This window comes from Podarcis pityusensis (genome assembly GCF_964106645.2).
Source record: "Podarcis pityusensis genome assembly, chromosome: 3".
Taxonomy (NCBI): domain Eukaryota; kingdom Metazoa; phylum Chordata; class Lepidosauria; order Squamata; family Lacertidae; genus Podarcis; species Podarcis pityusensis.
This window is the reverse complement of record NC_138026.1, coordinates 9,505,805-9,522,306: the sequence shown is the minus strand read 5'-3', so window position 1 is coordinate 9,522,306 and position 16,502 is coordinate 9,505,805. Positions and strand designations below refer to the sequence as shown.

The 16,502-nt window shown below is 44.2% G+C and overlaps 1 long non-coding RNA gene across 2 annotated transcripts; it reads right to left on the bottom strand.

Moving 5' to 3' along the window:
• Positions 1-1,480: 1,480 nt before the first annotated feature.
• Positions 1,481-11,510, bottom strand: LOC308473712. Of its 2 annotated transcripts, XR_013984230.1 has the most exons (3): positions 8,708-11,510; positions 8,204-8,351; positions 1,481-1,727 (listed from the first exon to the last, which is right to left on the bottom strand). It is a non-coding gene; the product is annotated as an uncharacterized lncRNA (long non-coding RNA). The 2 variants fall into 2 exon arrangements; XR_013984231.1 differs by lacking the exon at positions 8,204-8,351.
• Between the last annotated feature and the right edge of the window lie 4,992 nt (positions 11,511-16,502).

Genomic DNA, 16,502 nt, shown 5'->3' with positions numbered 1-16,502 from the left:
CCTCTGAAAGCCAGTCAAGATGGTGGCCGTAACCACATTTTGTCAGAACAAATGGAAAGCACTACAGTGGTGCCTCGCAAGACGAAATTAATCCGTTCCGCGAGAGTCTTCGTCTAGCGGTTTTTTCGTCTTGTGAAGCAACCCTATTAGCGGCTTAACGGATTAGCGCTATTAGCGGTTTAGTGGCTATTAAAGGCTTAAAGGCTTAGCGGATTAGCTGCTAAAGGCTATTAAAGGCTATTAAAGGCTTAGCAGATTAGATAAAGGGGGCGAAAAGTGGAAAAAAAATCTCAAGACTTGCAAGACATTTTCGTCTTGCGAAGCAAGCCCATAGGGAAATTTGTCCTGCGAAGCAACTCAAAAACGGAAAACCCTTTCGTCTAGTGGGTTTTCCGTCTTGCGAGGCATTCGTCTTGCGGGGCACCACTGTACGTCCATTTCTTTGCTGTAAGTTTCAGGAGCAGGTGCCAGGAACAGGTCAGCAATAACTCACATGGTGTCAATGAAATTAACTCTTTATTCAAAGGAACAAGACAGCTCAGGAGGCCTAGAACCGAGAGAGCACAGCAATTCTTCTGGGTAGATCTTGCCCCTATGAGGCAGTTGTGGAGACTGAAGGTCTCTGCCTTCCCACAGCTCTCTACGTCTCCCCTTTCCCTGGTTTCTTCCCAAGCAATCTGAGGCTCCATCATTTTGCTTGTCTTTGTTCTGTCCTCTTCACACCTCTTCGGGTTGTAGGACACCAGTTGGGAGGGGAGTTGGTCACAGCAAGAGGGAGTAACAGGCTGGTTTCCTCACCAGCCTGATTCATCTCTGCCTCTTGGCCCCTCTCCTCTCCAGCCTCCTCTTCTGCCTCTGGTTCTGGATTGCTCTCCTGCTCACTAAACCCTGTTACTTCTTCAGTCTTCTCCCTCTGACCACTTGTCATCTTCCCACCAGCAATCCCCTAGCTTTGAGTCTTCTTCCTTTGGGGGTTCTCCTGCTGGTTCCTCCACTCTTCCGCATCCAGCCAGTCCATGACATCGGAAGGAATAATGGGAAGAGGTAACCCAGCCAGTTGCAATAACTCCTTCCCCTGTAGCAAATAGCTGCTCTGCTGAGGAAGATTCAGGAAATAACAGATTCCTTCTTTCCAAAGGTACATGGACCGTAGGGAGCAAGGAAACTGGTTCATGCCCCTCCAGTCCTTTTCCCTTCTATGTTTGGAGCAGCTTCTTTTTTTTTAATATGATTTTTATTAAGTTTTCCATATTTCATTACATTTCCATATCAAAAATCAAAAATCCATAACTTAAAGCATTGCTTAAATAAAGCATCAACCTCCTTCCCTCCCTCTAACTGACTTCCACACAACTTTACCAATTTCTTCACATTCCTATATCCACTTTTTTACCTTAAGTCAAACTTTTAGCATTCACCTTCTTGTATGTAAATCAGCTCCTTATTTTCCCATTACCAAACATTTCAACTCAAACCTACAAACGTTTTCAACTGTTTACAATTTTCTTTCATATAAAGTATAAATTTGCTCCAGTCCTTTTGAAACCAATTCATCACGCCGATTCTGGATCTTCCCTGTCAGCTTTGATGTTTAGGGCAGCTTCAGTAAGAAGTCATCATTATTCTAGACGAGCTGAGCAGAGCATGGGCTCTCCAAACTGCCAATTATCCCATTCTGTCACTTGTTCAAATTTGGCCGTAAGATGGCATTCAGATGTCTTGATCACCTGTTTGGTAGCCAAAGAGTGCAATTTGTAGCTCACCTCTAACTTAGGGTATAAAAACTCCATTGAATTTCAAAAAGGCACCAGTTTGATACCTTGTCTGGAAACCTATGAACATGTGTTATACTGAAATAGACCATTGGTCCACCTAGATTTGCCCGGTCTACTTTGGCTCTCCAAAATATAAGAACATAAGAGCCTGCTGGATCAAGCCAGTGGCCCTTTTAGTCCTGCATCTTGTTCTCACAATGGCCAACCAGATGCCCCCGCAAACCCTCAAGCAGAGCCCAAGAACAAGAGCAAGGAAATCTTTCTGGAACCTTTCCCTGAAACTCCCGTTATCCCTTAATTATTCCTCACACAATGCCATTACCCTTTGCAATCTACTTGCTGGGGCAAAACGTTAGATCATTCATCAGATATCTTATCATTTCTCTACCATAAGGAAATAATAATAATAATAATAATAATAATAATAATAATAATTTGTTATTTATACCCCGCCCATCTGGCTGGGCTTCCCCAGCCACTCTGGGCAGCTTCCAAAAAAATATTAAAATACCGTAATACATCAAACATTAAAAGCTTCCCTAAACAGGGCTGCCTTCAGATGTCTTCTCAAAGTATGGTTGTTGTTTTTCTCTTTGACATCTGGTGGGAGGGTGTTCCACAGGGCGGGCGCCACTACCGAGAAGGCCCTCTGCCCGGTTCCCTGTAACTTGGCTTCTCGCAGTGAAGGAACTGCCAGAAGGCCCTCAGAGTTGGACCTCAGTGTCCAGGCAGAACGATGGGGGTGGAGACGCTCCTTCAGGTATACTGGACCGAGGCCATTTAGGGCTTTAAAGGTCAGCACCAACACTTGGAATTGTGTTCAAGGCAGTAGTCACAGTAGTACATAGGCACATAATTATTGGCAGGAGGTGGGGTATTTATTTATTTATTTATTTATTTATTTATTTATTTATTTATATGTTGGTTTTCTGCCAAAGCACCCTAGGTGGTTTACAAATTTGAAAACACTGAAACAAATGAATGGGATAAAATGCTCGGTTGGAAAAATTTCCTTCCATAACTTTTGATAGAACTGGTGTGCATATAGTTGCCAAGAGGGTCCCAGTCGAGGGGAATGGACCCTACAAAGAAACTCTCTAAGCTATTGTGTACACATCTGGGGGGAGTCTAAATCTCACCAGCTGGTCCCAGTCCCTTGCCATGCCTGAACTCGTTGTGTTTAAACACCCTGCACAGAAGCCAATGTCCATGCTCCCCAATATACACAGACTCCCTTTTTGTAAGATGTAAATTGGACCTTGGAATGTGTGGGGATTGGTGAGAGGGCATGGCTAGAAGTTGTTGTTGATGTTGTTACCCCTGGGTTTCCCCAGCCACTCTGGGCAGCTTTCAACAAAATATTAAAAACACAATAAAACATCAACCATTAAAAACTTTCCTAAACAAGGCTGTCTTCAGATGTCTTCTAAAAGTCAGATAGTTGTTTATTTCCATGACATCTGATGGGAGGGCATTCCACAGGGCGGGTGCCACTACCGAGAAGGCCCTCTGCCTGGTTCCCTGTAACCTCACATCTTGCAGGGAGGAAACCGCCAGAAGGCCCTCAGCACTGGACCTCGGTGTCCAGGCAGAATGATGGGGGTGGAGACGCTCCTTCAGGTATACTGGGCTGAGGCCGTTTAGGGCTTTAAAGGTGAAAACCTGAACCCTCCCCACCTCAGTTATGACTCAGGTGTCTCCTGGAAAACACACAGGGCACAGGATTCAAAGTTTTCAGTGATTCTCTGGGTCTTATAACTATGTTGTAGCCTCAAACTGATTCCAATACCATTCTCCTCCTGATGACAATAGGATGAATGTTTTATTTTTCTTTACACTTACAGTGATAACTGCTTCCTTGTCGTGTCTCCCCACCCCACCCCCCAACAACACGCACACAGTTCACACCTGGTCTGAATAAAACTTCATCAGGTTGCCTAAAAATTCACCTCCATCAAAGTGGTCCATCAGCAGCACTGGAGAAAAGCTTTCTTCGACTTTCCTTTAAAATCAACTCCACTCATAGGGTTTACAGACAAACCTGTAGTAGACATCACTAGAACTGTTCCCAGTGGTTCTACACTAAAAACTTTTGGATCAGAAGTGTTTGGATTAAATTCAGGGTAAACTCTTCTGGCTCACATGACTGCCAGGATAGCCAAAGATGTGGAACTTTTTTTAGTAGTTTTGATGGAAACCGAGTGTAGCAGAATGGCTAAAAAAGCACACCGCAAATCAGTAACTATCTGGTTTGAATTTCAGCTCCACTATGAACTCACAAGTGAGTTATCTCCTTCTTCCTCATTCGTACTGCCAGTGCAATCATACTGACCTACCTTGGAAGGTCCTTGTGTTGATTGATACTGTTATTTATCATCAATATCAGCAGCACTTTTTTTCTAAATGATAATATCAATCAGTGCAACAATGATCCATGTTAGCACTTATATACTAAGTGCAGTATCACAAAGATAATAGAAGATGAAGTTCATGTATGATCTGGGTATTCTTAGCAGAGCTGAGAAGACATGTTACTACTCTTCCTATACCTGAAGAAGTGTCAGAAGAAGCTAATGAGCGTACGTTACAGGAGGCAGATTATGGTTGAACATTAGGAGAAACTTTTAAATGGTGAGAACTGTTCAACAATAGAACCTAGAGCAGTGGTTCTCAAACTCCTTCCTCCTTAGACACGTAACAATGATAGAAACAAGTCATATGAGCTGAGGACCATTTGCACAACTAGCAGGGATGCAACCAGGCTAGTATTTTCCCTAAACACAATGTTATTTTCTTTTCCTTAAGAGTTACAAATTTGCATCTGCTCCATGGGCAGCTCCACCCATTGAAGCCCTTACAAGCATCACTGACAAACTGTGACCAATAAGTTTTATGAACTATTCTGCAACCTTTCTATGGACCACCTGAATGGCATTTGTAGACCACAAGTGGTCGGCGGAGCACAGTTTGAGAACATCTGACCTAGATGTGTGGTGGGCTCTTAGTTGCTGGAGGTCTTCAAGCAGAGGCTGTTTGCTGCATCATCAGGCAGGGGTTGCTTTTAATGGACTACTTGCTGCTGCTTCCAACAACTCCATAGAATCCTAGAATTGTGGAGTTGGAAGGGACCTCGAGGGTCATCTAGTCCAACCCCCTGCAATGCAGGAATCTCAACTAAATCGTACATGACAGGTGGCCATCCAACCTCTGCTTAAAAACCTCCGAGGAAGGAGAGCCCACCACCTCCTGAGGAAGTCCATTCCACTAGTCTTTATGATCCTTGGTATGAACTTAGTTCTTAAACCCTTTGTCCATACCTGTGAAGGCAAATGAGGGCTAGGTTGTTACAACTCTAGTGACATATATCCAGTTGCACAAGCAAACACCTGTATCTCATTCCAGCAGGAGAGATCCACGGACCTAAGCGGTCTTCCATGCAAATTGCACATGCACCTCCACTTGTCACATGACTCATAATGTGATCCCCTGGATGTTGTTAGATTCCAATTCCCTGCTGGCATGACCAAGGATCAGGGACAATGGGAATTGTAGTCCGTATGGAGGACTTACTCCAGAAACATGCAGAAGGATTAGAAAGTATGAGAGTTCTGCTGAGATATGATGTCCATCATCAGTTGCTAAATTTGACAATATGATGATATGTATAATATGATATGATTTCACAACTATTGCTCCAGGATAAGCCAACAGGATTTGCAGTGTCGTTCGAAGGCATGCAAAACAAGCAAACATGATGTTTGGCCATTGAAAACTTCACTGTCCTTAGTATATAAGAGCTGGAAATATACCACATTCTGCGCGTATATGCACACACGTACATGAAAGCCCACTATTATGTTACAGTGTGCAAAAGGAGGCAATAAAATCATACAGTGATTTAAAACATGGAATTTATTGAATTACAATGCATAACTGAAACCAGTAGAGCTAATGTAAAATGTGATGAGAGACTCGTTAATCTGGGATACTAACATTTTACAAACCAAAAAGCATTATACACTGATGTGATGTGAGACTCGTTATAACCAGAGTGAGAAGGAAATTCAGCATATTATGAGGTGCAATAGAAGCCAATATAAATGTGAGTTATGATGTGTGGAGTCGGACACTTCATAACCAAGGAAAATGGATATGAAATCAAGCTTTCTATCGAAACACGGGAAGATAAACGTAAACTTAACAAACATGCATAACCAGCCATGTAAGTAACATACCAAAGGCAGTCCATTTCTTTGCTCACAAAAAGTAATTTTACACAGTGCTATCAAACTACCAAAAAAGTAAATATTTCAAAAATGATATTTCTATATATGAAAAAGAATATAAAAATGGCAATGACACAAATAAAAAAGTATAAGGGCATACGTGGACATAAAATATCACAACATTTTAAATGCTTTTTTTTTTTTTTTTTTAGATTTTACTATTTCATATCAATGTGGTTCAGGATATTGCATAATTATTCTTCTGTATCAGGATATTGTTATACCCCAGGGGCACATCTCTCGCAGCAACTTGCAAATTAGTGGTTCTGCAGCTATGCCCTTTTAACATCATGTTGCATTTTTTAAAGTCCCTGGTTTTGCCACATAAATTTTTAAATAAAATCTCTAACCTTTGTAAAGATGACAAATATTACTTTAGAACTGAATCAAGCAATCGAGTGAAACGATACGCTGTTTTTGTTATTACTAATCAAATCCAAAGAGTGTGATGACTGGTACAAACATCTGTACCCAAATATTTCTCAGGCATCTTGCTTTTGCAGGTTCTGTTCATGAAGTTTCATGGTTTCATCTTCTCAGTATATCTCATGTAAAGGATGGGCAGGTCGCTTTAGGCCAGGCATTGCCAAACTTGGCCCTCCAGCTGTTTGGGGACTACAACTCCCATCATCCCTAGCTAATAGGACCGGTGGTCAAGGGTGATGGGAGTTGTAGTCCCAAAACAGCTGGAAGGCCAAGTTTGGCCACCACTGCTCTAGGTCACGCTATGAATGTGGTGATTCAGAACAGAAACGATTCCCTATATTTTGCTATTGCTGAGTCTGTTTTAAAAACTAAATGCCAACACCACTGGGTCCACTTTAGAGGGTACCCCTTAAAATGAATGGTCCCCTTTTGGGAAACAAAGCTCTGTGAAAAAACACCCCCAAGGGGAGGAATGGATGGACCCATTAAAGGCAGTCCCTTCTAGAGATGGCATTGTTGATCCTGTTTCTGTGAGATTTTTCAAGAGAAAATCCTTTAAAATCTGCATGGGAATATGAAGGTTTTAAAAACATTGCAATAGTGGTCCAAGAGCTTCAGCACTGCCTCTACACATGCAACAGGTCCCCCCCCCCCAACATTGCCTTTTTAAAAAAACCCCAAACAGGTGATGCAGCTAACTGGAGTGGCTAGCGTTCTGTTTCCAGGGCAGCTGTCTACCAGCTCCATCTGGCACGCAGGCTGAGACCCTACCTGCCCGCAGACTGCCTCGCCAGAGTGGTGCATGCTCTAGTTATCTCCTGCTTGGACTACTGAAATGTGCTCTACGTGGGGCTACCTTTGAAGGTGACCCGGAAGCAACAACTAATCCAGAATGCGGCAGCTAGACTGGTGACTGGGAGTGGCTGCCAAGACCACATAACACCGGTCCTGAGAGACCTACATTGGCTCCCAGTACGCTTCCGGGCACAATTCAAAGTGCTGGTGCTGACGTTTAAAGCCCTAAACGGCCTCGGTCCTGTATACCTGAAGGAGCATCGCCACCCCCATCGTTCTGCCCGGACACTGAGGTCCAGCTCCAAGGGCCTTCTGGCGGTTCCCTCACTGTGAGAAGCAAAGTTACAGGGAACCAGGCAGAGGGCCTTCACAGTTGTGGCACCCGCCCTGTGGAACACCCTCCCTTCAGATGTCAGGGAAATAAATATCTGACTTTTAAAAGACATCTGAAGGCAACCTTGTTTAGGGAAGCTTTTAATATTTGATGAATTATTGTATTTTAATATTTTGCACTAAGCTGCCCAGAGTGGCTGAGGAAACGCAGCCAGATGGATGGGATATAAATAATAAATTATTATTATTATTATTATTATTATTATTATTATCATCATCATCATCATCATCATCGTTACTACAACGTATGGGGCTCCTTGATGCTGTGCACTTTGAGGAAACTGTAGGAAAGAAACATGGTGGCCTCTGGTTTTTCCATGGGGGCAACCATGTTTGTTTCCATACAATTATCTCTGAGATTGATTGAATGTCATTAAGGCCCATCACTACCAGGGGGCTTGCACAGACATTGAGCTGCAGCCATTGGGATTAAATGCACCACTCAAGCAATTTTCTCAAGAATTTCCTTCTCTTACTGTGCTTTCCCAGGTTGAAATCAGTAGGGCCTGAGAGGCTGGTGTTACTTACCTGACCTGCCGATGCTGCAAATGGCTGCCAGTTACTGAGTGGAGAAAAGTTGAGGCAGTGGGCAGATGGCTGCAGTCCAAGCAGAGCAGTGGACCCTATCCAATGTTCCTACCACTCCCCACTGCTTCTCCTTTCTCCTCCTTGGTAACTAGAAGTGACACGAGGCATTGAGAACCCAGTTAAGGTACAAGGTAAAGGTAAAGGACCGCTGGACAGTTAAGTCCAGTCAAAGGCGACTATGGGGTTGCGGCGCTCATCTCACTTTCAGGCTGAGGGAGCCAACGTTTGACCACAGACAGCTTTCTGGGTCATGTGGCCAGCAGGACTAAACTGCCTCTGGTGCAACGGAACACCATGATGGAAACCAGAGTGCATGGAATTACTTTTTACCTTCCCACTGCAACAGTACCTATTTATCTACTTGCACTGGTTTAGACCACAGCACCACCCGTGTCCACTTCCTGTAAGCAGAGAGGCACTGTAATTGATTAATTGCCTACTTGCCTGCTCTTTGCCTTGCCTGCTGCTTCTCTGTCCACATGCTGCTGCCCATTTTGGTGAGATGACCACTACACTCATACATCTGCTGGCCACCTCACTAAGAGAAGAACATACAGGGCCCACCATCTGCTCCCAACTAAGCCCGCCTCACTGAGAAAGAGATTGTGCTGACATGTACCTGCTTTTGGCAGCTTCTGCAAGAGCAATAAATATTCTGCCCACATGCTTCTGCCTGCCTGAGTGGAAGAGGAATGAAGATGAATGAATGCCTCTCCCCACAAGATGATGCTCCCTGCCTGAAGGACAGGGGCTGCCCACTGTAGCCCATGCTAGCCACCTGAGGGAGAAAAACTGGCCACTGTGATCTCATGCTGATGTTGCCTATTTCACAGACTGGCCACTGTGTTCTCACATTGATGTGTCCAACCCGAAAGAGAGACACAGGCCATTGTGATGTCATGCTGATGCTGAAGGAGAGAAACTGGCCAATGTACCAGCCCACAACTGCTGTTCACCTGAATAACAAGGAGACACTGCCTGGCACGCCAACACATTGCTCACCATGTTCATGAGAATTAGGTCCTTTCCACCTTGGACCAGACTGGGGTTTCTTAACTTGCTTTTATTCTTCTGTTCCTGTATATTAGGTTCCCTTACCAGAGGTCTATAATAACAATGTAATGCATCAACACACATTTATTTGTACACAAAAGGTAGGTAAAGGTAAAAGGTAAAGGATCCCTGGACAGTTAAGTCCAGTCAAAGGCAATTATGGGGTTGTGGCGCTCATTTCACTTTCAGGCCGAGGGAGCCGGCGTTTGTCTGCAGACAGCTTTCCGGGTCATGTGGCCAGCATGACTAAGCTGCTTCTGGTGCAACGGGACATCGTGACGGAAACCAGAATGCATGAAAATGCTGCTTACCTTCCCGCCGCAGCAGTACCTATTTATCTACTTGCACTGGCGTGCTTTCGAACTTCTAGGTTGGCAGGAGCAGGGACTGAGCAACAGGAGCTCACCCCGTTGTGGGGATTTGAACTACCAACCTTCTGATCGGCAAGCCCAAGAGGCTCAGTGGTTTAGACCACAGCATCACCTGCATTCCTATATCCAGGTAAGCAATGATGCTCTGCCCATGCCACCTCGCTATTGGATCAAATATGCTGTTCAAACACTTGTTGTGGGAATCTTTCATTTCCATCTTGTCAAGCCTGGCAGCAAGATCTAAATATGCTGCTCCTTTAATGCTAGTGGAGAAATAAGAATTCGCTTTCTGATAGGAACAAAAACCCTAGGCATAACAAATAAAACAAAGGCTTCTCTGATCAAAGCACTTTAGGAAATGGGCAGCAAAGTTTTTCAAAGTCTCAAAGTTGCTGCTTTTAATAGTTGCAACTCTGGTTGTCTCTCCCTTACTTTCCATTCCAACAATCAACTCCTTCCCTCCTCCACATACACAGTGTGTTAAAAAAAATTTTTTTAACAGTTTTATAGGGATGTGCAAAAGTTTTTCAATCCATTCTAACATTGATTCACACTTCCACTTGGGTATTGTACTTTCTGCTACAATTGGTTTATTTTGCAGAAGTCTTCCCTTTGCTTTGTTGTTCACTGATGTGGAAATATATATTTTGGGTTTTTTGCATATATCAAAAAACACCATAGACATGTGTATCTCATCCATCAAAAGATATTTACAATTCAATTGCGTTCTTGTGTTTTCCTTTTCAGAATTAATAAATTTCCAGAAGGGTAGCCCTGTTAGACTGCTGTAACAAAAACTTCAAAGAGTATTGCGTGACAAGGCCCCCAAACCAGCCCCTCATTAGAATAAAATTCACACTGACACAGAATTTTGGTTTAAGGTTATTGGGCAAATTTTAGGCCACAACTTTATTGATTACAGAAATGTGAGTGGTATTGGCTTAGGCATTGGCAAAGGACTATATCAGACTCCTGCCCCTTTGCAGGAAGTCAGTAAAGGTAAACCACCCAAAGAGAAAGCCACATCGGGGGGAACCCACTTGTAGCTCTCCTCGGTGTCCCCAGAGGCGTGGCATGGACCTAGCCCCTCAAGCAGACTTCGGACAGGATCCAGGCCCTGGATTCCTTTAACGGAATACCCTTGGTCAATGGAGGGGTGGGCAGTGGCTGACTTCCCCACAAATCAATGAACCAGTGCCTAACCGCCAAACCTTACAAAGTTGTGACGATTGCTAAGAGGTAGGCAAAAACCAAGTGGCCAGTGGTAAAGGTAAAGGTAAAGGGACCCCTGACCATTAGGTCCAGTCGTGGTCGACTCTGGGGTTGCGGCGCTCATCTCGCTTTATTGGCCGAGGGAGCCGGTGTACAGCTTCCAGGCCATGTGGCCAGCAGGACTAAGCCGCTTCTGGCGAACCAGAGCAGCACACGGAAACGCCGTTTGCCTTCCCGTCGGAGCGGTACCTATTTATCTACTTGCACTTCGACGTGCTTTCAAACTGCTAGGTTGGCAGGAGCAGGGACTGAGCAACAGGAGCTCACCCAGTTGCGGGGATTCAAACCGCCAACCTTCCGATCGGCAAGCCCAAGCCTCAGTGGTTTAGACCACAGTGCCACCCAAATGGAAAAATGCCTACCTGGCCCCCGTCCTAAGACAGGCAACCAACCAAAGTCCAAAGCAAGGCCAGAGGACATCTAAAATAAAGGGCGGATGGGCAGGTGTTCGTCAGCGTGAAGCAGGTTTTTTGCATATATCAAAACACACAATAGACATGCATATCTCATCCATCAAAAGATATTTACAATTCAATTGCATTCTTGTGTGTTCCTTTGTGGCCCTGTTAGACTGCTGTAACAAAAACATCAAAGAGTCTTATGGAATCTTAAAAATAATGCGAGAGAGAGAAAGTGTCCAACAGCCCATTACAAAGCCATCTATAGCTGCAATCCTAACCTTGCCTATCAGAAATAAGTCTCATTCAATAAGGCACACTCCCTGGTAAGTGGGGTTTCAATTGCAGCCTATTTTACATAACCACATTTAAGTCCATTTCATTGCAACATTTTATGCCATAAAGTTGTATTTTATACCAAAAATAGTCATGTGTGCATCTGTTGAAACAAAACACTAAAGCTGATTTATGTTTTAAACGTTTCTGGTAAACATGATTTTGTATTTGACAGTTTAAAATCCTCTTTATTTTGTTCCAATATATTCCTGCCATGTGAAAAACAACAATAATGAATGATGTGTTCCATTGGGTTTTTTTTCAATTCTATCGGGGTTTGGTTGGGAGAAGTGCAAGGACACTTTTAAAACAAAACTTTTGAAAGAAAGATTTGGTGGAAAGATGGTAAACAAATGAGCAGTCAAATCCAGATGGTTCTCCCCATTTTGGCTTAGGTTTTAAACTCAGTCTACAGGTAACAAAAGAGATCACTGCTTTCCATAGGAAAAGAATAATTCTGAACAATGCATTCCATTAGCTTTTAATATTTGAAGTAGGAAGTGGACAGAGGCTGCAATCCTAACCACACTTAACTGGGAGTAAGCTGCACTCAGTTCAATGGGAAATACTTCTGAGTATACATGGCTAGCACTGCAGCTTTAGTGTATATGGGCAGTTTCTAACTGAGTCAGTGTGGTGTAGTGGTTCAGAGCAGTGGACTTGTATCTGGGGAACCAGGTTCGCTTCCCTGCTCCTCCACATGCAGCTGCTGGGTGACCTTGGGCTAGTCACACTTCTTTGAAGTTTCTCAGCCCCACTCACCTCACAGAGTGTTTGTTGTGGGGGAGGAAGGGAAAGGAGAATGTGAGCCGCTTTGAGGCTCCTTCAGGTAGTGATAAAGCGGGATATCAAATCCAAACTCTTCTTCTTCTAACAACCAACATCTTACACAGTCAACAAACAAAGAACGAAGGAAAACAATGGGGTATCTGTGGGGACAGCACCAAGTATAAACCAGTCAATAAGGAAACAACGTACAGTACAAAGCAATTTCCATGTCTATTTACATATAAAGTTTGCTTGTTATTTTTGATTTTGTAAACTTGTGCTGTAATAAACTAAGGCAAGGTTTCTGGTTCCTATCTGCCTTAATGGAAGCAGCCCTCATGACATTGCGGGAATCAAAGGCGAAGAAAACCAAGAATGATAGAGGGTAAATCATTCTTGGAATTTCTTCCCAGGGAAGGGAGGAACGGGCTTCACTTGCAGTCCATCCCGGTACCTGGCTCTCACTCCTGCATGGAATGCGGGGGGGGGGCAGGGAGGCGCTGAGTGTAAAAGCACTTCGCCTGGCAAAAACCCTCCTACACCACCATTCAGAAGCAGAGATTCTCCTGTTAATTGGATTTTTAATAGGCTTTAAAGTCAGGCAAGCTCCGAGAAAAGGTGTACTCAGAACTGCGGGATTACCCAGCTGCATTGATCTGAGATTTGGAACTGAGAAAAAGATTTTATTCGGCGTAGGCGGTGGATGGCGGAGAGGGGAGCCTCTGGTTCCCTGTTTACTTTGAGTTTCTTTACTAATGATTCAGCAACCATCTCCAGATACAAAATTTTAAAGATACAAATGAGGTTGAATTGCAGTATGGAATAAGATTTATGATTAAAAGAACAGTTAGCTGGGTGTGGTTTAAAGAGATGACGGGAGAGCTCTAATGCTGGAATGGATTATCTTGGATAATTAGAGTGGATACCATCTGTACCCCCCTTAAAACAACAGAGAAGAGATACAACTTAAGTGGACTTTGCCCAAAATGCAGTTGTAAAGATGAAAGGAATTTGGAGCCATGGACGAGGTAGGCAGAAGCTGGATCCCTCCTTCTCGGGCTGTGGAAATTTCTAGATGTTGACTGAATAGGGAGAATGAGTGGACTATGTTGGAGTATGTTGTTGTCTGGAAATACCGAGCAAGATGAGAGCACAATGGAAGGGAGCTAATGAGATATGTTGAAAATTCTCCAGGATTGTAGCCCCACCTCAGCTACACTGAGAGAAAACAGCAATTGGAGGAATTTCAAGAATTGGACAGCAGACAAAGGCCAAGGACTTTATAACTCTACATATTCAGATTGACACACAGGGAAAAGGAAAATAATTAAAGCACCTCATTTGAAATCCTATGGAAAGTTAGATAAGGTATTAACACGAATAGTAATCGCTAAAAATGCAGCTGTTTAAGATAACAGCTGTCAGGGCTGCCTCAAGTCTCAGCTCACAAAAGACCAACGCCTTTCTTTTCTTATATACAAAAGTGTTTATTGCAGTTCATTGTTTGCTTCAGATCCGAGGCGCGCAGCCCTACGTCTGCTAGGCTTAGACCGCTGAAGTCCCTTCTGAATCTGTCCCTGCCCTGCACCAGTTTAAGAGGCTTGCGCTGCTCCACCTCTTTCTCGCTTTCCTTTTCCGCAGGGTCTTTCTGCCCGCTGGGGTTTCGCCCCTCCTGGATTCCTCCGACGCGGAATCAGACTGCTCTTGCCCCCTCCTGCGGGCTTTGGGACCTGGCCCCTCCTCCGGGCTCCCTGTACTTCCGCGCGCCTCTACATTTGAACTTGGCGCGCGCCCCCAACCTCTAACTTTCCTTTTGACAGCTACGCTACTCCCTTCACTACTCCCCTCCCCTTCCGGGAGGGTGGCTTGCTCCGACCTCCCTCCTTTCTCTACTGCCGGAGCCGCCTCCCCTGATACACTGGAACCTCCACCCCCTTCGCTGCACTCTGGCGGGGAGGCTGGTCCTGACGCCCAGCTGCCACTTTGGGATCCCCCGCTGGCCCCCTGCTCCTGACAAGTCCCCCCTGGGGCTCCCCTGGCCTTGACCACCGGCGCCCCCTTCTGGGAATCCTCTGATTCGCTGGAAAGACTCATGGAATCTCTAGAGTCATTGTCATCCTCTTCCTCGCTGTCCTGGGATTCATCCCCATCGCTCTCCATCTCCTGCCTACCCTGTGCCTCTGTCCCTGAACCCCTGACAACAGCTTAATATGATTAATATGCCAACTGAAATGTAATTAGAAGTTAATAAAAAATATGAACCACAGCAATACAGTAGAACCTCGGTTTTTGAGCGTCTCGGCAGTCGAATGTTTCGGCTTTCGAATGCCGAAAACCCGGAAGTAACTGCTTCAGTTTTCAAAAGCATTTTGGAAGCTGGATGTGCCACGCGGCTTCCGTATTGAGTTTTCTGGACGTAAATGTTTCCAGAAATTTATGCTTTGGTTTTCGATTATTCTGGAAGTTGAACGGTCTTCCGGAACAGATTACATTCTAAAACCTAGGTTCTAAAACTGAGGTAAAAGAACTGGACAAAAAACATTGATCGAGGAGCATGGGAAACCACTTTGATTAAATTGTATAAATTTGGATATTATTATAATTTGAATTTGAATTTGAATTTATATACCGCCCTATACCCGGGGGTCTCAGTAACTGGAATTATTTTGATATTCATAGGCAACCCTATTTAGGGAAGGTTTTAATATTTGATGTTTTATTTTGGTTTTGATATTCTGTTGGGAGCCACCCAGATGGGTGGGGTATAAATAATAATAATAATAATAATAATAATAATAATAATAATACTTACTACTACTACTGCACTGTTAGTTGATTCACGTTTTGTTTAGAAGTAGGTTTTTTGTCAGTTTGCATCATGCAAGCTACACACATGGAACAAATGGCATACGTGTTGCAAACCTCATGCAAGTCTAGGGGATATTTAGTCAAGAGTCGCATTGCTGTGGAGAAGGGAAGGGGGAGGAGAATCTTGCAACCCAATCTAGGAACATGAGTTTCGGTGCTCAAGCAGTTACAGCAAAGTGTTGGAATGTGGCGCTACAGCTTGTAACAGTTATCCGATGAACAATGACATTCCAAGGCCACACATACCTGGGTCGCAAGCCAGCAGCGCACGGTTTTATAGCTTACGCTGAGAAAGAAGCACTGTTGCAATCTCCCCATTAATTTAAATCAATTAGGCAAATTAGCAGTTTCCATTTAGATGTTTTGCTACATCAGCCACATTCCAGGGGAACCTGTTTCTTCTCATAAACCTTCGTTTCTCTCCCCCACTCCTAGTCCCCGGCCTCCTTATGGCATGGTTTTCATTATGGCCCAAAACTATTGCTAAGTTGCCTGCCTTCAGCTTTTGTGTAAAAATCAGGTGGTTTTAACTTTTCAAGTTGTCTTCCCCGGAGGAGGAGGAGGAGGAGGAGAAGAAGAAGAAGAAGAAGTAGAAGAAGAAGAAGAAGAGGAAGGAGGAGGGGGGGAAATGGAAGGGGAAGGGGAAGAAGAAGAAGAAAAGGAAGAGGAAGAGGAAGAGGAAGAGGAAGAAGAAGAAGAAGAAGAAGAAGAAGAAGAAGAAGAAGAAGAGGAAGAGGAAGGAGGAGGAGGGGGAAAATGGAAGGGGAAGGGGAAGAAGAAGAAGAAAAGGAAGGGGAAGAGGAAGAGGAAGAGGAAGAGGAAGAAGAAGAAGAAGAAGAAGAAGAAGAAGAAGAAGAAGAAGACGCCAACTTACTTGGCCTCCTGCCATCCTTTGGAATATGCAATGTTGCATTTTAAAAATACACTGCTCTACCAGTATCTCTTTGTGTGGGAGCTCATGTCTGGAATCGCAGAGGTTATGAGCAGAGAAAGTAACGCAGGCAAAGCGATCCCTTTCACATTTTTGCCATAGCAGGATGAGAATGTTTCCAGAGTGCCATGTTTTTATGCTCACTCCATAAACATCACAGGGCCCTGGGGCACACATGGTATTATTAAGGTAAAGGTAAAGGGACCCCTGACCATTAGGTCCAGTCGTGGCCGACTCTGGGG